Here is a 22,704-nt window from a genome sequence, read left to right on the forward strand (position 1 = left end):
AAAAGGAGATGTGGAGGACTTAGTGCGAGAAATATGCATTGTTTCACATTTGCTAGTGTTAAGTTCCATTAACCATGTTTGGACCAGGTAGCAGCAGCATCAAGATCGAACTCTAAGAGGGTAGTGTCATTAACAGTTCTTATTTCGCGAAAAATAACAAAGTCGTCAGGAAATAAAAGAACGTTACATTTTAATAGAGGTGCCAAGTCATTGATATAGATAAGAAACAAAAGCGGTCCAAGAACCGATCTCTGGGGAACGCCTGAAGAAACGTGGATAAAAGCAGAGCAGCACTGATTCGTGACAACAAACTGTAAACGATATGTAAGAAAAATTTCAACCCACTTCAACAAGGTAGTGCCTAAAGTTAGTTGATTTAGTTTATGAAGCAGTAGTCTATGTGAGACATTGTCAAATGCATTTGAAAAATCCACGAATATGCAAACGGCGTGAGATGATCGATCTAAGATTTGGTGCAATGTGTGAGTAAAACATGTAAGTTGCGTTTCACATGAATATGTTCGGCGAAAGCCGTGTTGAGCCGCGCTAAAAAGCAGTTTGATTACGGAAAGGTAACGAAGTTACTGTAGAATACATGTTCTAGTATTTTGCAACAGTTACTGGTGAGAGAAATAGGGCGATAATTACAAGGAATGTCTTTGACTGATTTAAAGATTGGAATCACCTTCCCTATTTTTCATCTTTTGGGGAGCGTACCCGTGTGCAAAGATTGTTGGAATATTTTTGTTAATATAATCGAGCAGTAGGCACTCGTGTTTATCAAAAATATGGTGTTAATACCGCGGAAACCGAGAGATGAGTTATTTAACCCGTCGATAAGTTTAGCGACACCAGATAAGTCGATTCGAACTGAAGGCACAGCTACGTAATTGCACGCTTGTACCAGGAGTAATTCATTTGAAGAAGCAGAGGAAAAATTCTGTACAAACGTTTGATTAAGAAGGGTCGCACAAAGATTGTTGGGTACGGGTTCGTAAGAAGAATCATGTAAGGTGATAGTGTCGTGAGGCCAAGGGTTAATGGTGCGCCAAAATTTCTTTACGTTAGAGGCTAGCATCGACGGAAGCATTGCAGATAAAAAGTTTTCTCTGGCGTTTTTGATGGCTGCAAGATAAGCTTCAGATGCAGTCTTGTGCGCATCCCAACGTAAATTAGAAGGTGAAAGCCTGGCTGCGCGATACAGAGGTTTTTTTCTTCTTGGACAGCCGTTTAAAATGGATTTTATACCACGTTGCCTGCGAATGGGTGGTGGTGACTCGCTTTGGAATGTATTTTTATTAGTTCGTGCGCTTTAGTTTCGGATGTGTCCCAATTAGATTGCACTGAGTTACTGCCGAAGTTATGCAAGAAGACGCCTGTGAATGCATGCAGTTCAGTATTGATGGCGTCGAAATTTGCTCTGTTGTAGTCAAGAATAGTTTTGTGTTGTTTTGAGCGTTTTGGCGCGGTTGTTTCGACGTGAAAGTTTAGCACTAAGTCGTCACAAATTCCAGGATAGCAAGTAACATCAGAGAGAACATCAGGGGTAGTTGTTAGAATTAAGTCAAGTGTGTGCGGTGCAGCAGCGGATAATCTGGCTGGCTCGGCAACAATTTGGGCTAACGAAAAGGCAGAACACATATGCAAAAATTATTGTGGTTCGGTTGAGTACGGAGTTAAGGTAAGATGGTTCGTATTCCATATCATATTAAGGGAGTTGAAATCCCCTAAAAGTATAACGGGTGATGTAGAAAACCGAGTGTAAATCGTATTAAGGACGTCATGCAGTTCATTTAAAAAACAGGAAGATGAAGAAGGGGGTCTATAGCACACGTCTAAAACCAGTTTGCCATGGTCAATTTTTACTGATTCCCAGATGATTTCGAGGTTTGTGCTAACTGATATGCTCGATGAAGGAATATCATTTGAACCCGCAAGTAGTACACCCCTACCTCGAGATGCAGTGCGATCGCATTTCGGTATATGTTAGAATGTGAAGCTCCATGAAAGATTTTGCGATATTGTATGTTAAGAGAGAGCCAAGTTTCCGAAAGAGCAACATTGTGCGCAGAGCAAGAATCTATCACCAACAACAATTAGTTATGTTTGTTGACGACGCTTTGTGCATTGGTGTATATGATAGACAGTTGTGTGAATGGCGGTCCACCGCCCCTCTCGCCTTAATAGAACATAGCATTTGCAGTGCCAATGACGTGCTCATGCGGCTCAGTGCGTTCATTGACTTGAATTTCTTCGATGCTATCCGTGATTGCGTTGTAAGTGTAGCGTTTCTTATTAATCATGTGCTTGTTGTAGCTGAGTAGGAAGGGTGGGCAACCGGGACGCTTTTTGGTGAATTCGGTTAGTTTTCTTCGGGTGACACGGGTGGCGGGAGAGAAATCTTCAGACACTATTAATTTTTTTTTCAACAGCTTGCGTGCGGAAAGTAGCAGCTCCTTTGTGTTAAAGTTCACGAATTTCCCAATAACTGGACGGCATTTGTTTGGTGACAGAGTGCCCAGACGATGAGCACGTTCAATCGAACCAGCTGGAAATTAATCTACGATTTCGCTTAGTACTTGAATTAATTTTGTTTCCGTTTCATGCCATGTTTCCTTGGTATCAGGCAAACAATAAAATATTAGAATATCTCTTCGTGACCGATCTTCCAGTTCATCAACTCGTGACTGCAAGAGGATGTTCTGTACAGCCAGTAAGTCAGCAGTTGACTGTATCTGTGTAATTTGTGCACCAAGGTCGTCTATTGTACATGATTTTTGTTTTTGCTAGGGCGTCAAGTCTGGTTTGGTTATAGTATACTTGGGCTTCAATGTTTTTTTGTGTCCGTATTTAGTGCTTTTTGTGTCGGCTGATAGCTCGGCTTGGAATTTTTTACTCTGTAATGAGCGTGTGTGAACATCTTTGAGCAACCGAAATAGGGCACCCATTTGTTCAGCCAGCTTTTTTGGTAAAGATTCCATATCAAGAACTGCATCTGCTCTAGTGGTGGGCCCAGGGCTAGATTCAATATCCCCGCAGCACAATATCAGTAAGGCCATAGAAAAGCACTTCAACAAGGTTTCGCGCAAGACATGCGGGCATGGGAACAGCAACAAACAATGATTGTCGCTTTTATTTGCATACAGGGAAAAATAGGTACACACCTGCATGGCGAAAGTTTGACAATTAGGAGTGGTGTCGAAGCTCCCATGCCCATTGAAGGGAACGCTGGCCTGCCGGCAGCTTAAATCGTCCTCGGTGGTTGATAGAGTGGTCCATTGCACTGTTGTGCCGTAGGCGAGTTGTACCGCTCCAGGCCCATCATAGTCAACCACGCAGCAGGTGGGCGCAGGTGACATTTCGTCCGGCCGCCCAATCGAAGGGGCCGTCATTGACAGCGGGGTGAAAAAGCTTGAGCAGCCACTGACCACAGCCGATAACCATGGCGCGAAGAGCGCTTGAATGACCTGCATGGCAAAAGTTTGACGATTAGGAGCGTAGCCGAAGGCGCTGCTCTCATGTCCACTCGGCAGTAGTCGAATTGTACCGCTCCAGGCACATCATAGTCAACCACGTTTGTTAAAATGTGGCTGCGCATTAAGCAGCTAAGTTGTTACTATAAAATGCGCACTCCATGTCCCACTCACTCAAATAGATTGAGTAGAGCTTACGATAGTTCACAGATTCTGTGCGAGCTTATTTTTTATATAGGGAAATATAATTAAAATAGAACACGCCTGTATGGTACTTGAAGCATCAAACGGTCTCAAGTAGTTCATCCATGTTTGCTGTCATGGCTGAGTCAGGGAACACGCCTGTCATGGTACTGGTTAATCTTTGTGCAATTTGGTAACGTGTTGTACATTGTTTAAAGACTGAATTAGGTAGGTCTAAGTTAAAGGGGCCACCCAGGCCGGCAACATGTAATTATTTCATTTCACTCGGAACAAGGTAACTTACCAATAATACAAATTATTATTTGCTTTCATTTAATTATTCTCCTTGAAACCATCGATGAGTATACATTTATTTATTTATTTTATTTATTCAATACTGCCAGCAACCTTTCGACCACCAAGGCAGGAGTGGGTACATTGCATTATAAGTTATTTTTGGTAAAAATCACTGTCGTGCTGTCACGAAGAGAGAACAGTGAAATGCACAAAGACCAACACGAGTAATACGATATAGGATCAACACTTATTACCCTGTGGGCACTTTCTAAGGAGTAACATAGAACGCGCAGCAATCACAAGAAAGGAACAAGGGCTCTTAAAAAAGATTCCGACGTTGACAGGTTCAGCACCTCATTCGGCAGCCCGTACCATTCAACAATGGTCCTCGGGAAAAAGAAACCTTTGTACGCATTTGTTCTACATTGAGGTACTGAAATAGCTTTACTGTGTTTCTTACGGTACATGTGGGAACGTGTTAACTTGCATGTAGGCCTGGAAATCTAGTTTTACTTGGCTGATAATGATGTTGAACAGCATTTTTAGGTGGTGCAACTTTCGCCGTGATTCCTGTGTGCAAAGAGCGGACCGCCTATAAAGATCAGATATGGACACGTGTGTACCATAAGCACTGTAAACAAAGCGAAGCGCTTCTTTTTTAATACGTTCTATGCGGTTAGCTTTTGTTTTGGTGCGTAGATTCCACACTACATCTGCGTGCACATCTAACAGGCGTACGAGGGACATGTATGCAACAAATTTTGTTTTACTTTTACGGTGCTTCAAGCGATCCCTGAGAAACCACAGTCGTTTTGATGCTGTAGAGACGATGTTTTTAATATCGGAGTCCCAACTTTATGCGCAATCAATAATTATACCCAAGTACTTGAACTAGTTAACAAAGGTGATTTGGTTATTGTCCACAGTGTATGCGTAGGGAAGTGGTTTTTTTTTTACGTGTTATTGTCATTTGAGCGCATATTGAGGTGTTCAAAGTCATCTATAACACATGGCTCCAGTTAGTAACTTTTTTAAGTTAGTTACATTAGTTAGTTAGATAGCCATTAGGTTAGCGCGACTTGATCCTCAATTGTTTCGATGTTGTGGTAGACAATGCAGTCTTCTTCAAAATAAAACGGTTGTGCATAGGAGAGCCTACGGCCAGGTCATTGAGATATATGAGAATAGGCCAAGGATCGAGCCTTGAGGAACCCCAGAAAGCACTGATCCTGTATGAGACTTCGATTTATATGTTTGTACGTATTGATGGCTGTGAAAAAGCTAACAGTCGAGCCACATTACGAGTTGGTTATTGTTTAAGAGGCTGCTAAGTTTCGCCATTAAAGTAAAATGAGACACGCGATCGAACGCTTTCTGCAAATCGAGAAAAATTACGTATATTTGTCCACCTTTGTCCAGCGTCACGAAGAATTCATTGGTGATATGAATCAGTTGCATGACCGTCCATAGGCCACGCCGAAAACTAAGCTGGCTGCTCGTGAAAAAGTTCTCGCTCTCCAAAAATGAGCTAACGTGTTTAAAAATAAAGTGTCCAATAACCTTGCTGGCAGTGGACAACAGAAAAGTGGGCCTATAATTCGCTAGAGTACTTGTAGTCGGATTTGTAGATTGTCATCCCCTTTGCATTTTCAAATCTTTAGGAACTTCACCTTTATGCAGACTCGTGCTGAATATAAGAAATAAAGATTTCGCGTACCATTCAGCGTATCTGTAAAAAGAGCAGTTTGTAATATCGCCCGGTCCGGATGCCTTCCATGTGTCGACATGAAGAAGTGCTGAAAACATTCCCTGTTCGCCTATGACAAGTTAATATATATATATTACTACGGAACAGCCGCCACAGTGTGGCTGCATTGAGGCGGACGAAGACGACGTGTGTGGCGGCTTGATATAGCGTCGCCATTTTGGCCTCCGTTAGCTTCCCTGTATTGTAAATAATATTCTGCTTCAGCTACACGTAACAATATATATATATATATATGTGTGTGTGTGTGTGTGTGTGTGTGTGTGTGTGTGTGTGTGTGTGTGTGTGTGTGTGTGTGTGTGTGTGTGTGTGTGTGTGTGTGTGTGTGTGTGTGTGTGTGTGTGTGTGTGTGTGTGTGTGTGTGTGTGTGTGTGTGTGTGTGTGTGTGTGTGTGTGTGTGTGTGTGTGTGTGTGTGTTGGCAAAGATACGCAGGAAAATTGGTCATTAAAAGCTGACGCTATTATACGTGTGTCTGTAACGGTAGAGTTCTTCAGCAAAGTGTCGCTTCCAGGTTGTTTCTTATCTGCTAGGCGCCTCGAACACTTTTGTGGGTCGCTAGTAAGGTAGCTGTACATACTGATGTTAAAAAACTGGTCTTTGACAATCTAATCTTCTTACGCAACTCCTCTCAAACAACCTGCAAGTTGTACCTTTTCTGTGAACGAGCACTTCACAAGCGCTTCACGCGGCGTTTTAGGCGAAGGATTTCACGTGTAATCCAAGGGTTAGAGCTATTCACTTTCCAAAGTTTAAGAGAGACAAGCTTCTGTATACACTCATGAACCGAGTGCTTGGAGCTCAGCCATAAATTATCAGCTCTCGGAATGCCATCCGCAGCCATACTATATAGCGTGTCATAGTTCAGTTCCACAAAGTCTAAAATACTAGTGTCGTCCACGTGGTTAAAGTAAAAAAATTTGTGTTTTGTCCCTCGCGTCTCGGGCTGTCTGAAGTTGCTTGTAAAAAGTACCATGTTATTGTTAGACATTCCAGGTAGAATATTCGTTGTGAAACCAAGCCGACTAACCGTGTCAGAAACACAAACGAAATCGAGGCACGAGCTTGTGTCTGGCGTGATTCTCGTTGCGGCACACACCACCTGCTTGAGATTGTAGCAAAATGCCATATAAGGAGGTTAATTCTAACTGGAAGGCTGGGCGCACAGAAAATCCCAGTTCGTTTTAGGTAAGTTGAAATCGCCGCTCATAATGATATGAGTGTAGCGTTTGCTATGTTCGCCAAGGAAATCGTGTAGCGATTCCAACATGGCTATCTCAGCATTCGATGGCCTGTAGACGGCACTGATAAAAGTGCTGAGATTGAAAACCCTGAGCACGAGCCAGGCCATTTCTACATTCGTGTTGTGGCATACCAACTAGTAGTCTAACCCATTTTGATTACGATTGCAACACCACCTCCCCTTGTACAGCGGTCAAGGAGAATAATTTCATGCGAATTTGGTATAACGTCGTTATCAGGAATGCTGTCATGAGGCCAACTCTCAGTCAGGATAGAAGCATCTAGCTCGTGGCCATTATACGTACGTATTGCTTTTATCCCAGTCATAATGAACACTCACTGCATACCCTTCACATCCTTGCTCCATCAGGTCAACCGCTTATACACAACATATTTACACACGGTAAGAACTTCATTTCATGGCTGAGCCCATCTTTTATTTTTCTGCTTCAGTTAAGATTATATTTTGTCTGCGAAGTTTACAAGCAGAAAGCATTCCATCTCTAAAAGGCTTGTATTATCCTGCGCTTCGCCGCCCGCTTGCTCACCATACCGTTCGCGTAGCTTCCTAGTTATTTTTCTCTACTGTTAATCAATGTTTTCCATTACAAACACTCTCCCAGCCCATTTACTTTCCTCCATATTCCTCAGTCGTTCCTCGTAATCAATTTTACGTTGAGCTTCCCTCACTTCCAAACTTTTCCAGTTCATATCACCCTGCACAAATTGTTTTGTGCTCTTCCCGTGAGCGGCCAATGCGAGGCTTCCCACTGACCTTTGGTTGTCATCGAGTCCCGAGTGTACCGCAGACTTCAAGCAAGCAACCACATTTCCAAAAGTAAGTCCTAGAACGATTACACCTTTCCAAATACCCCGGAGCACCTCGTACCTATTGTATCCCCATGGGCTCCGCGTTTCATTATGGTCACATTTCTCTTCGTATTGGTTGTTATTGTTAAGAGATGCGTAGACGTCAGTGCTGTTGGTGCTTCAAGATGTCTGTCTCCGCTTTCCTTCTGGCGCTCTCTTCGCTCTCGCCGTTTTTCACCGACCGCCGCGCTCAACGTTCCCTTCGCTGTGCTCGTTCGCTCTGTTAAGCCGAGGTAGGCTGAGGGACGCTGAGGGACGCCGAATTGCGCCGGCGCTCAACGCAGGAACGGGCAGAAAAGGGCTGCGCTCTAATACTATGGCGCCATCTCGTAGTCCCGAGCGGCACTCTGTTTTTCTCATGACCCTTTTGTCATACTCTCCTCCTCCGCTTTCCGCCTCATGCTCTCACTGTAGCCTCCCCCTCCACTTTCCTCCTCGTGCTCTCTCCGCTATCGCCGTCTTTCATTCCCCACTGCTTTCCGCACGTAATTCTTGCATCACTTTCGAAGCCAAAAGTAAAATATAATTCCGTCTTCATGTCATACAAGCATGCTCGTTTCCGTCGATATTACAAAGAGTATTCGCCTTACTAGAACAATTCAAAGACATGTTCAGTTCGCTAGACAGTAAGCATGACGGCGGCAGCAAATCGCACCCTTCAGTTGTGCATCTGTTGCTTGTTCTGTTTTGCATAAGAATTCTTAGGCGACTCACACAGGAAATTGGCCTATCGGTTGCTAACGCGCAACGCGATGCGTTCCATAAAGGAAAATCGAATGAATTCGAAACAACGTCGCCGGTGTTGACCTACGACTACATGCTCGAAGGCCGAGTGTCTTATTCACTGGGCTAAACGTCCACGCTTGCAGAAGGTGAATATATCTGAGCCAAATCAATCTATTGTACACGCGCTACAAAACACATATCAAATGAGAGCTCTTTCGAGCAAGGCTTTGAAAAATTTGGTGATGGTGGAATAAAATCCATCTCTACGCATGTAGAGCCGACTTGGAGCCTTGTAGACACAAAGGAAAATTCCGATTTTGCGAAAATTTAATGTCAGACGCGCCACATTCCAGATGCGTTCCGGTGGTCCCGGAATGCACCTTCCATTGGGGCGTTCCTTCATCGAGAGAAATGCCACCAATCTCTGAGGGCCCATGCGCTTCGCGCCGCGCCACACAGACAATTAAGCAGTCACTTAGTTCCTAAGCTTTGAGGCACTTGAAACGTTCATGGAAAGGGCCAAATTATCCAGAAAATTAGTGACAGATTTCGCGGCGTTGTGATCGCTAAACGTTGGAACGTCCAACGTCATCAACGTCAGTGCCGCGGGCTGCGCGCGCTCGTGACTCGCTCGCGTGGCGGCGGCCATTTTCGCGAGCCGAGCCGATAAGTTCTGGCACAAGGCGGTGATCTGGCTCAAAGGCAACGAGGCCATCGATTCTTGTCGCTCACTGGCTCCACCGGCTCCAGCTCCCGCCACAGTCGAGACTCCGGGTTGCTATTCACCGTCTACCGACACTGCGTTGCGTGCCGAGGAGCTCGTCTCCATGGAAACCCAGACAAACATGACGCAAGAAAACATGTGCCCACAGATAACGCCGCACAAGAAGCGGTAACCCAACCACAAAAGACACCACAACCACCACCGTCAAAATGCCAATAACCTATGCCAACAAACGAGAAGCCCTGATGCCTATCGTCTGAGAATCTCCAGCTGGCCCCACGTTACGGGCACCAAAAGTGCGCTCATGGTCGTGGCCTCAGAACCAGTGGCCAGCTCAGGCGCTCAGAGACGACATATGGTGCAACAGCCGTTCAAGAGACGACCTTTTACCTGGAGCCGCAGACCAACTGAACTGCTCCGGCCCCAGGCTGGCTTCCCATGGCACGGGCGCATGAGCCAGGCTCAGATGGTAATGATGGCACCCCAGTAGCACAGTCATGCAGCCACCGTACTCTCCGAATGTGCACGTGCATTCACCAGTCGATACGTGAAAACTGCTCGTAGCCATTCGTAATGCTCCTAGCAATCCTTATCTATTCGTACTAGCAGACTGGCCTAACGAATAAACAACATCATGGGTTCAACGTTTGATTCGTAATATTATAAAGGAGATTTATTGGGGTTCGTAGTGACCGCCGGTTCTAGCATGCACCCAGCAGTTCCCGAGCTCGAGCCTCTACCACGCGCTTGATGCTGCCGATGCTGCTGACTCTGTGCGCACGTTCGTTATCTTCCTTACAATGGCCCCGCGGAAATAAAGGAGCCATCCTGGCGACTTAGTTTTCTGGAAGGACGGTAGAATGGTGATGCGGCTTGAGACGCTGAACGTGAAGGACTTCGCGGTTACGACGTCGCATGTCGGACGGCGGAGTTAGCGGCTCAACCAGGTAATTAACGGGTGATGTTCTCTCGAGAACGCGGTATGGCCCGTCGTACTTCGGAAGGAGTTTTGTAGCGAGCCCAGGCGTGCGGTGTGGCACTAACAACCAGACTAGAGCGCCCGGGAGAAAAGTGGGAGTCGAGTTCTGGGCATCGTGAACGGCTTTTTGACGGTTCTGGTCGTCCGAGGTGAATCGGCGGGCCAGCTGGCGGCATTCCTCGGCGTGTCTGGCGGCTTCCGAGATCGGCAGGCATTCGGATGGGTCCGGCCGGTAGGGCAGAATGGTGTCAATTGTGTGCGAAGGATGACGGCCGTAAAGAAAGTAAAAGGGTGAGAATCCGGTAGTGGCCTGAGTCGCGGTGTTGTAGGCGTAGGTGACAAACGGAAGAACTAGGTCCCAATTAGAGTGATCAGGTGAGACATACATGGCGAGCATGTTACCAAGAGTTCGATTGAAGCGTTCCGTAGTACCGTTAGTCTGTGGGTGATATGGAGTGCATTTACGATGAACAATAGCGCATTCAGCAAACAGTTGTTCGATGACTTCAGATAAGAAGGCACGGCCTCTGTCGCTTAAATGTTCACGTGGACCTCCATGACGAAGGAGAAAACGGCGAAGTATGAAATTGGAGACCTCCTGCGCTGTAGCATTTGGTAGAGCAGCAGTCTCCGCATAACAGGTTAAATGGTCTATCGCAACGATTATACACGTGTTGCCGGTAGAAGTTAGCGGAAGTGGCCCGTAGAGGTCTATGCCCACGTGATCAAAGGGTCGGGATGGGCATTGTATAGGCTGGAGTTCACCGGCGGAGTTGTGCGGTGGCGCTTTGCGGTGTTGGCACTCATGACAAGAGCGGGCGAACTTTCGAACGAAATCGTACATTCACCGCCGATAATAGCGGTGTCGAAGTCTTTCGTAGGTCTTGAAGACTCCCGCGTGGCCACACTGAGCATCGACGTGGAACGAGGAGCAGAGCTCTGATCGCAAGATTCTCGGAATGACGAGTAACCAGGTGCGTCCCTCTGCGGCATAGTTGCGTCGATATAGTAGCTGGTCTCGAATCGCAAAATGAGGAACTTGGCGCCGAAGCGTACGTAACGCCGGAGCTTTCGACGTATCCGACAGAAGGTCGAGCAGAGATGCAGCCCAGGGATCATTACGCTGTGCAGCAGCGATAGTGTCAACGTCCAGAGAGGATAATGTGCACTCACAGGAGGAGTCGTGACTGGCCTTCGAGGGAAGCGGCGATCGGAATAGCACGTCAGCGTCGGAGTGCTTTCGCCCGGAACGGTAAACCACGCGGATGTCAAATTCTTGGATTCGCAGTGCCCGGTGGGCAAGGCGGCCCGATGGATCTTTGAGTGTCGACAGCCAACATAGTGCGTGGTGGTCGGTCACTACGTCAAACGATCGGCCGTATAAATATGGCGAAACTTGCCAAGCGTCCACACAATGGCCAAACACTCTTTTTCTCTAACGCTGTAATTGGTCTCCGCCTTGGTTAACGTGCGACTCGCGTATGCGACGACGAATTCTGTGTGGCCAGCTTGATGCTGTGCCAGCACAGCGCCAAGGCCTACACAGCTTGCATCGGTATGGATTTCGGTTGGCGCTTGAGCTTCAAAATGGCGAAGGATGGGTGGCGTCGTGAGAAGACGGCGCAAGGTTGTGAAGGCGTCGCCACACGCTGGAGACCATGATGAGAAATCTCTAGCGCCACCAAGGAACTGCGTGAGAGGCGATATAATTGACGCAAAGTTTCGAACGAATCGCCAGAAGTAAGAGCAGAGGCCGATAAAACTGCGTAGCTCTTTCATAGTGGTAGGTGTTGGGAATGCAGTAACGGCACGTCGCTTCTCGGGATCCGGGCGTATGCCCTCCTTTGACACGACATGGCCTAAGATTATGAGCTGACGAACAGCAAATCGACACTTCTTCAGGTTAAGTTGCAACCCGGCGTTGGTCAAGCCAGTGAGTACGTGCTGGAGGCGCAGCAGGTGCGTTGCGAAATCAGGGGCGAACACCACAATGTCGTCAAGATAGCAAAGACAGATTTTTCATTTGAGGCCACGCAGAAAATTATTCATCATTCTTTCGAACGTAGCAGGTGCATTGAAAAGTCCGAAAGGCATGACGGTGAATTCATACAAGCCGTCTGGTGTAACAAAGGCAGTTTTTGGGCGATCGTCCTCAGCCGTCGGAACCTGCCAGTAGCCTGACCGCAAATCCAGCGAAGAAAAGTACTTGGCTCCCTGCAAACAGTCCAGAGCATCATCGATGCGTGGTAATGGGTAGACGCCCTTCAGCGTGATCTTGTTCAACCGTCGAAAATCAACACAGAAGCAGATGGAACCGTCCTTTTTTGTGACGAGGACCACGGGAGAGGCCCATGGGCTTTGCGAATGTTGAATGACGCCTCGACGGAGCATGTCATCGACCTGGTCTGCAATGACGCGACGTTCCGTAGCGGACACGCGATATGGTGTTTGTCGCAGCGGTGAGTGAGAGCCAGTGTCGACGCAATGCTCGACCGTCGATGCACGGCCAAGAGATGTTTGCGCAACGTCGAAAGAATGGCGGAAGTGCTGAAGGACTGCGAGAAGTTGAGATCGCTACCGAATGCGTCAAATCTTCGGCGATGAATGGGCTGAACACACCAGTCCATGATGAGTCGGGTACGGAGAGGGCACTCAGTTCATGGACGGCAGTAGAAGGCACTTCGTCGAGGACGGAGACAATTCGCGTTGAATCGACCGACTCGACGTCACCAAGGTATTCGCGGCGGTGCAGTGATAGCGGCGATGAAAGATGATTGTAAATGGGCATCGTGCTAACACCGGCGGCAAAATCAAGAGCTGCAAAGGGCACAGGAAGCGCTTTTCGGGTAACAAAGTGATGAGAGGGCATGAAGAAGACCGTCCCGTCGGATGTGGTACAACAGCAGAGTGGTACGAATGCTGAAGAGCACGGGGGAATACAGGTGTCTTCTTTCACGACAATTTTAGCGGCAGGATGAGCATCGACGGAGGCCAGGTCACCAAGGCGGAAAAGTTCAATCTCAGCCCGAGCGCAATTGATGATGGCATTGTGACGTGAGAGAAAATCCCATCCTAGAATAACGGCGTGGGAGCACGATGAAATAACTATGAATTCAATCGTGTACAAAACGTCCTGTATGGTCACACGGGCAGTACAAGCAGCGGTAGGGCAAATGGGTTGAGCACTCGCCGTTCGAAGCGACAATCCAGACAGAGACGTCGTCATTTTACAAAGTGAACGGCAAAACCTGGCATCCATAACTTAAATAGCGGCACCGGTATCGACGAGGGTGACTGTAGCGACATTTTCGATAAACACATCGATTACATCGGCAGGTAAAGGAGGAGGCCTTCGGCATGTCGACACTTGCGCAGTTCTTGCCTCAGGAACTGCGTCGTCTAGTTTCCCTCTTCGTTAGCGATGGGTCGTCAACGCATAGGGGAAAGTGATAGGCGACGTGGAGAGGGTGATCAAGGCGTTCGAAGCGAGGACGGCGATCAGTCTGGGAGCGAGCTGGCGATGGGTCGAAAGGTCCGTAAGGCGCACTTGAATCACGCGGCCCATAGGGCGCTCGGCGATCGTCATCGAACGCCTGCGATCGGCGGCGGCAGAACCTTGCGACATGACCGGGATACCTACATGCGAAGCATTTAGGGCGATTGTCCGGCGTACGCCACGGTTTAGCGACGGCAGTGGTGGTCCAGGGGACGGGAGGGGAAGGGCGGTGCACAGGCTGCTGGAAGCGACGCACGGGCACAGTGCGAGGGGCCATTGCAGCAACCGTAGCATAAGTGACCGGTGTAGTCACGACATACTGCTGGTGAACAGCCGGCAGCGCTTCCGCGACCTCTTCATGGATCACGTTAAGGAGATGAGACGGCAAAGTGCTGGCAGACTCCTGAGTGACGGACACCAGAGATAGCTGTCGTGCGCTCCTTCGCGGACAAAATCCTTGATTTGGGTTAACAATGAGGCTTGTTCTGGGCCGGTGGTCAGGCTGCAGAGTGACACCGCATTTGGTGTGGGATGTCGCCTTGTCAGAGCTCGCTGCTTACGTGATTCACCATAGCTCTGGCACAAGCTGATGACGTCGCCAACAGTGCGCGTGTCCTTGGCCAGAAGCATCTGGAACGCGTCATCATCGATTCCCTTCATGACGTGTTAGATCTTTTCCGCTTCCGTCATGGCAGCGTTCACGCGCCTGCACAAATCTAGAACGTCTTCTATATAGCTGGTGAATGTCTCACCCGTGTCCCGTGTAAGAAAACGCTGCTCGGCTCGGAGATTCCTGACGGCGGGTCGGTAAAATACTTCTGTAATCGACGTCTTGAACGCCGACCACGTTCGGATATCCCTCTCGTGATTTCTAAACCAGAGACTGGTCATGCCCGCGAGGTAGAATAATACGTAAGCCAGTTTATCAGAGTCATTCCATTTGTTTTGAACGCTCACCCGTTCGTAGGACGACAGCCACTCTTCAACGTCGTTGTCGTCGGTTCCGTTGAAGATAGGAGGCTCACGCTGGCGAACGCTGCCAGCACAAGGGACGGGTGGCGATCGAAGAGTCTGCTGGTCGGCGTCCGGCATGGCTGAGGGTAGCGTCCGAGAACGGAGTTCCAGGATGGTAGAATGTAACGTTACCCAGCACGGCTCCACCACTTATAAAGGAGATTTATTGGGGTTCGTAGCGACCGCCGGTTCAAGCATGCACAGAGCAGTTCCCGAGCTCGAGCCTCTGCCGCGCGCTTGATGCTGCCGATGCTGCTGACTCTGTGCGCATGTTCGTTATCTTCCTTACAATATATTTTCTCATCATTGCATTCGAGTATGCCAAGCGTAAATCAGAATTATGACTACATTCATGGCTCTTAAGGAGTCAGTTAACTTGATGGGGAGTAGGGATGCGCGTGATAACAATGGGCTGGGGTTATTATTGAGTGCCATAAAACAAGCAAAAGCACGCACAAGCTTTGCTCACGCCAATGTCGTTTCGCAGGACATCCACATTATTGCATGAGTAGTTCAATTTTCCAGTTCTTTGCGCTTGTACCTTAATTAATCTCCACAGACCAGGCCTCTAGGTACCTGCCCATGAAACTGGCACCGCAGTCGCACACATGCACGACACCACTGATAAGGTAGCGTCAGGATGTATGCCCTTTTTTTTTCTTCACCGTGCCTCGTCTGTCTTTCCCAATCGCCTCACGTGTTTGTGCCTTTCTAGAAGCAGCGCGCGTAAATTCTGATTTTACGTAGTACCATGCCACTTTAAGTTGAAATATTGATACTTGCATATTGCGTGTATCTTGTGTACGATGCACGCGGGCGCCCCGATGAAGACGACGAACGCTCTCTGGCTCTCGAGCTGTCGCCTGTGTGACAATTTCAACACCCACCACACAGACTGGGGAAGTCGCCGCTGCTCCAGCCGAGGCCGAAGTGTCCGCGACGCCATCAGCCGAGCCGGACTGGTGATCTTGAACAGCGGAGGACCCACCTATGTCCGCCGAGGGGTGAACTCAGCCATCGATCTCTCCCTCACCAGAGAACAGTGCTCCTAGTCCTGGGACACAACTCCGGACACTTCGGGTTCGGACCACTTCCCCATTGTGATCACCTCTGTACACGGAATGAAGCCAAAGACCAGAACTTTCCACGTCATAGACTGGTCTCTGTTTAGGAAGCACAGCAGTGAGGCGGCTGATCACTGTGGCTTTCTAGACGCCATCGCGGAGTGCGCCCAGGCGGCTACCGTTCAGTGCTCTGTGCCACCGGACACGCCTGCCCCGGATCTCCGCCTACTCAATCTCCGTGCCTCCAGGCGCCGCACGAACGCAGAGGAATTCGGACAGGGAAGGCAGAGCACTGGACTGAATACAGACGAGAGGACGTCTGCTGTAGAAGACAGGCCCGGCGCAGGAGGAACCAGAGCTGTGTGAGCCTGTGCTCCAGCATCAAAACCGTTCAAGGGCCCCCTAGCCTGGGGAATATTCAAGTCACTCACCGGCAAGAGGACGAGCCGTCAGCCCGTCCTCGCTGTGGCCATCTCGCTAGTAATCAGCGAAGAGGCCCTCGGGGAACTTCTGGTGGACCGGTTCGCCCCTCCTGTGCCACAGAATGCAGCCATCCTGCCGGTCGGACACCCCGCTGCGTAGCTGCCCAGCTGTCTACACAGCATCCACCCTGCTTTGGCATCCAGCCAGGTCGCTGCCCTCTGCCTAGAGCCACTTGCCCTCCACGAGCTCCAGGCAGTTCTGAGGCGAGGGAAACGACGCAGCGCACCAGGAGCACACGGTGTAACGCCACAGATGCTCCGCAACCTGGCCGCCAGCGAGCACGGTGTAAGAATAATTTAGGTGCTGACACTCGCCGCTCCCCGTAGAGAGAACGCGCGGGCAGATTGTGTTCGCAGATGACCTTGAATCGGCGGTAGTTTTCGCCGCAAGGGTACAGATGGCGCTGTAGTATGGGAGCCCAGGGGCCCGCGCTGCCCGCTCGGGTGCGTTCAGAAATTTTCACGCCACGCGCGGGGTGAATACACGTGGTATAGGTGCAGAAGTGTACTTGCTGAAACTCGTGTGTGTGTGTGTGTGTGTGTGAAGGCTTCTCCGGATTCTCGAAAAGTGTTTGGTTGTGCCTGTCAGTCCTGTGAGTGCATTGTTCGGCTGATTGGTATTCTGCTGGGATTCACTCAACGTATACCACGCCGCGTCATGTGACGCCGAGTGCAATTAGTTGCGCTCAGGCTTGCTGCGCTTCAGAATGGGCAAGAAGTGCTTTGTACCGAATTGCAAGTCGGGGTATCGGACATGCACGGAGCGTGTGTCGCTTTTCAAGGCTCCGCGTGAACCCGAACGTTTAGAAAAGTGGCGACGGGCGATTCCGAGAGCAGACAGAGTTTTGCAGCCTACCGACCACGTGTGCGCGAAGCACTTCCCGAATGAAGTGATCTCTGCAACATATCACGCGGAATACAAGGGGAACGTCCTTCTGCACGCACAAAAAAAGCCGGTGCTCTCACCCGACGCTGTGCCTAGCATTTTCCCGAATTGCCCAGGATACTTGACTGTGCAGCAAAAAACGAGAAAACCTCCGCGGAAACGGCAGGCTCTGCCGCCGACTTCTCAGAAGCCTAAGAAGCAAGGACAGCCAGAAGCGTCGAATGCTTCTGAAGAGCTACACCTGGCCGTTGAAAATACACCAAGTTTATTGCTGGTTGACACAACGAGTTCAAAATATTCTGATGCCGAATCAACAGACGCGCCTTGTAAGAGGCCACGCTTGGATTTCAGCAGCGTCGCGCCCCCTCCACGTGAAGAAAAGGATCCTTTTCAACACGATACTGACACATTGAGTGGCACATGCACTGCCGACGCACCTAGTCACACAGCTGAAAAGGTAATTTCCTGTTTTAAATTCAGGTGGCATTCCTCCAGCCGCTTCACCTAAGCTCACTAGGCGCAACAAATCATGATATTGTTCTACAATACCTACTGAGCGGAAATTATCGTAAATACGATACGGTTGCTGCAGCCGTGTTTTCTTCCCTTCAGTATATTTATTTGATTATAATTAATTAGCCAGGATCTCATTGGACATCTAAGAGCACAGTGTGCTAGTAATCGCATAAGCTTTGCTCACTATTAGGTGCCATCCGGAAAGTGCACATTCATTTATTTAATTTCAGCGCCGTTCAGGCGTTAAAGAAGAGGTTGGTAACAGGAAAATTTTAGATTAATAAGAAATAATAAAATAGTAAGAAACATATAACACCGACTTGTTAAGAGAAGTAATGACATAATATAGATGACGTAAACGAAACTTTGGCTTAGTTCGGACGGCAGAAACATTCCTAATTCTATCATTTCTTTTCATTCAGCAACAAGTTTCTTCCTCATCTCAAAAAACTACGGAGCAAGAGAGAAGTCATGGACCAACGCAAGAGCAGCGACCCACCGAGTCCCTGTTCCTCCAGGACGGAGGACAGCAAATGACAATTTCCGCTCTGTCAGGCTGTGCTTCCAGCCTTAAACTCCCAAGTGAAGCCTGGGCAGTCCAAGTTTCTGACAGATTTGGGGTTAAATCTGTTGTTTTCAGTGAGCTAGAATTGCCGAAAGAGAGTAACCAGGCGCCTTTTCATAGAAAAGTACTAGAAGTAACCACATCACATAATGACTCCTTGTCAGTGAAATGTTTTGTTTATGGCCGTTTTGTTAACGTACAGACCATAAGTTCTGGTTTGCCCATGAATTCCCTAGCTGATATAGAGTGTGCAGTACGGGTCTTTCATGAAATGCATGTGTGTGCAGGTGGTCCCAGTGGTGAAATGTACAATAATATACGCCCCGAGTGCGCATATATTGACAAATGTGGAACCTGGCGGCACAACCGTTGCCTACTAGTGACAGAGAGTACAAGTTGCAATGCATGTGCTAAGTTAAAAGATGTACTTCGTATTCATGCTGCACGAAAGAAAAAGAATTCTCAACTGAAACACATTCGCATTCCGGCCAGTCCATCGAAAAAAACACGCATTGAAATGTTGCGGCGCGCCAGGATTGCCTGCTACAAGTCAAAAGTGCGGCTTCAAAAACAAAAACATAATCTTGAACAAGAATTGGCTAACTGCAAATCAAAACTAGTAGAAATCAGTAATGAAACACTCGAACGCCTTTCCAGAGAAGCAAACCTTCCTGAAGCGCAAAAGCTGGTGTTGAAAGAGTGTGTAGCTGCAGGCAAAGCTCGCTCAAAAAACGGTAGAAGATACTCAGATGACTGGATCTTGCTCTGCCTTCTCCTCCATATTAGGTCACCTGGAGGATACAGATTCTTGATGGAGAGTGAAATTCTCGCCTTGCCTTCAGTACGAACAATACACCGCTACATCTCATTGGTGGGCTTTAAAACAGGCTTTGATAGTAAGTTCTTCATAGCCTTAAAAAAGAAACTTGAAAAGAAAGATGACTTCAAGCGGCACGGTATTATCATCTTTGATGAGATGCAAGTCCGTAAAAGTAAGGCTGTCAACTCAAAGACAATGACCTACGTCGGTCTGGCATCAGAGACGGAAAACAGTACCGAGCTTGCAGACCATGCTCTTGTTTTTATGTTCTGCCCTTTTGGTGAAAGTTATGCTCAGCCAATAGGTGTTTTTGCAGCAAAAGGTGCCACGAGGGGTACTATTCTTGCACAGTTGCTCCTTCAGGCAATTTTACTTATGGAGGAAGCTGGAGCAAAAATTCATGGGTTTGTTTGTGATGGAGCTTCGACAAACAGGACTATGTGGCGAACACTGGGTATAAGTGGGTCACTAGAAGCCTGCCGGAACTCCTTCACACATCCAAGCGACCCCACACGAAAAGTTTTTGCATTTTCTGATGCTCCACACCTCTTTAAATGCATCAGGAACCGTATTTTGCAACAAAGGTACCTGAAAAAGGAGGGACGTTGGATTAGGTGGGAGGACTATGCAGCAGTTTATAAAGAAGACCAAGCGAATGTTGGAGCTTTGAAGGTGTGTCCAAAAATAACACATTCCCACATTTATCCAAGCAACTGTGAAAAGATGCGGGTAAAGCTTGCCACGCAAGTGTTCAGTCGCTCGATGGCAGCAGGTATTGAATTTTACAGAAACCGTGGTGTGCGCAGTCTGGGAGACACTGAAGCCACGCAAGAATTCACATTGTTTCTTAATAATCTTTTCGATGCCTTGAACCGGCGGTTTCCTCATGAAGGTGTCACAAAGCAGGGCTCTGACCTAGGCATTCTGTCACGTGGGGTAGAATGGTTGGATAACTGGGAAAAAGAGCTGCAGAGTGGAAATATCACGAAAGATATGTTCCTGACAAAAAGCACTTCTGAAGGGCTCCGAGTTACCTTGAGATCAACTAAAGAGCTTTGTGAAGTTCTTTTGCATCAGTACGAGTTCAGATACGTTCTTACAAATAAAATGAATCAAGATCCGATCGAAAGATTCTTTGGCAAGATAAGACTTGCTGGAAGCCAGAATGACCATCCTTCAATGCCAACATTTATGCAACTGTACAATACAATGTCCATTTACAGCCTTCTGAGGCCTCCCAAGTTTGGCAATTGCTGCGTGGTCGATGAGAAGCCATTACTAGACGCATCAGACTTCAGAGCCCTGATCGAACTAGGCAGTGCAAGCAACTCTTCGCCTGGCTTCATTGATCAGCTAAAAGAAAAGCTTGATAAACTGATTCTTGTTGAGGACTGGGAATGTGAGGATGTTATCACAGTAAACGGAAAGGATACAGCGCAAGTCGTTGACTGCATACTTTACTATGTGGTTGGATTCTTGAGCCGAAAGTTGATGAAAGCCACCACGTGCGATTGTTGCCGGTCTGCTTTTACCATTCCGCAAAACAGCTCTGCTGAAGCATCCCTGACCAACACAAAGAGCAGGGGTGGACTGTTGCACCCCAACGCGAATCTCTTTGAGCTGTTGAGAGTAGCTGAGGAGCACTTTGCAAAAAATGCCGACAGTCAGTCTGTATACTGGGAAACGGTGGAGCATGTGCTTGACACAAAGACCTTGACTTTTCCATGTGCTCAGCACAAAGAAGAGGTCATTGCACAAATTCTGCACTATTTCTTAACCATGAGAATGAGGCAGCACTGCAAAGCTGCAACCATGAACTTGAAAAAACAAGCTCAAGAGAAAAAAAAGCTTGCGAAACTTTGTTCATCCTGAATCGTGTTGCCAAGTTTACAGAATGTACTAATTTTGTTAGATTTTTTGTGAATGTATGTATTAAACAGTTTGTGCCATGCAATGTATAGTTTTGTAACAGAATAAATTATATGTTCAGCCCCCCTTTCAGCATGCCATTCCTAATATTCTACACAAATGTAAGAGCACTGTACACACCACCAGACCTACTTCAGGTCGGACATTTTTTTTTCTAATATAAGAGCGCGCATTGTTCTCTTGAAATGACAGAGTAGAATAGAAAAATTATGCCCATTCATGGGCAACTAGCGCAAGATATACTGCTTTGAGAGTTGCGATGGATTTAGCCGTGTGACATGCCCTTCATCAAGCTGTACTGCACACGGCTTGCAGTACTGGCGCAAAGTATAACCGCCATCGCCTTAACACTGAGCAGAAGCCTGCGTAGGGGTCGCGTGTCGAGCGAAGTTTGTAACCAAGTACATGTGTAAGCTAGAGGTGCAATGGTTCAAGGTGCTTTGAGGACGTTTATTTTGTAAAGAGGAAGATGAGCAGCGGCGGCAGCCGCACCGCCAGCGCACAGCGCGAGATTGCTGGGTTGACGACCGAAGCTCGGAACGGCATTTTGGCTAGCTGTCCTTACGCTATTTCCCCGAAAATCCGGCTACAATTTATTTATTTTTGCTTTAATTAGCTAACATTGGCGGGCGCAACTAGAAAATACGATTGATACACTGGCTTCAACGTATGCTAGATACCAGATCTATAATAAAAACGTCGTCGAGAAATCAGTTGCACATTCATTTAGATAATCAGTCTTGTTACTGCAGAATCCCGGTGTATTCATGCCTGTGCATACTTTTCTATATACCCCGATATCGAGCTCGACAAACGAGCAACGCTTAGCATCGATAACCTACGCAGCGCAAATCCGAGAGCCTCCACCTACTAGCGCCACCTGTCGCCGGGAAACGGAAACAGCGCCGGCGGCGAACACAACCAGGACGGTGCGCCGGCCGCAGTGTCAACACCTAAATTATTCTTACACCGTGCCAGCGAGCAACAGCGCCTGCTCGAGTGCTTCAATGAGATCTGGCAGTCAGGGCAGGTGCCAGAGGCATGGCACACAGCCATTGTGGCACCCATCCTCAAGGCCAGAAAACCGGCTAGGGAACTGTCATCCTATCAACCGATCTCCTTCACCTCCGCTGCCTGCAAGGTGATGGTGGTCATGCCTCTGGCACGACTTGACTGAGTGGCCCGTGCTCGCGGCTTCCTGGCAGACCAACAGACGGGCTTCCGGTGGCGGCGGTGCACTGCGGACTCCATCGCTGACATGGTGTCCACCGTGGAGGATGTCAAGGCCGGCGGGGACCTCGTGATGCTCTTGCTGATCGACGTACAGGGTGCCTTCGACAGCCTCTCTCACGCAGTTGTCCAGCAGGGCCTGGACCTCCTCGTCATCTGTGGCAACCTGCGGGAGTTCCTCTCGTCGTTCCTCCACAATCGCACCCTCAGGGACATGTGGGTCAATCGAAGAGCGCTCCCCGTCCAGTCACTGCAGGCGTACCACAGGGGTCAGTGGTGAGCCCTTTCCTCTTCAACCTGGCCATGGCACGGTTGGCTGCTACCCTGCCGATCGACCCTCACTTCCCCGTGCAGTCCTTAATCTACGCGGACGACATTGCCCTATGTGTGTGGGGACCACCGCAACACATCCGCAAGGCACGTGCGGCCATACAGAGAACCCTGG

General features: G+C 48.3%; 1 long non-coding RNA gene across 2 annotated transcripts in view; it reads right to left on the reverse strand.

The window, feature by feature from the left end:
- Positions 1–22,704, reverse strand: part of LOC140215997 (uncharacterized) — a 55,376-nt gene that overhangs the window by 2,951 nt on the left and 29,721 nt on the right. Inside the window, exon 2 of one of the 2 annotated variants that reach the window (XR_011892638.1) lies at positions 3,165–3,467. This is a non-coding gene — a long non-coding RNA (uncharacterized lncRNA). Of the gene's footprint in view, positions 1–2,947; positions 3,468–22,704 lie in introns of those variants that run through there. The other variant, XR_011892637.1, reaches the window with a different exon arrangement.

The sequence above is a fragment of the Dermacentor andersoni genome, chromosome 2 (genome assembly GCF_023375885.2).
Source record: "Dermacentor andersoni chromosome 2, qqDerAnde1_hic_scaffold, whole genome shotgun sequence".
Lineage (NCBI taxonomy): Eukaryota > Metazoa > Arthropoda > Arachnida > Ixodida > Ixodidae > Dermacentor > Dermacentor andersoni.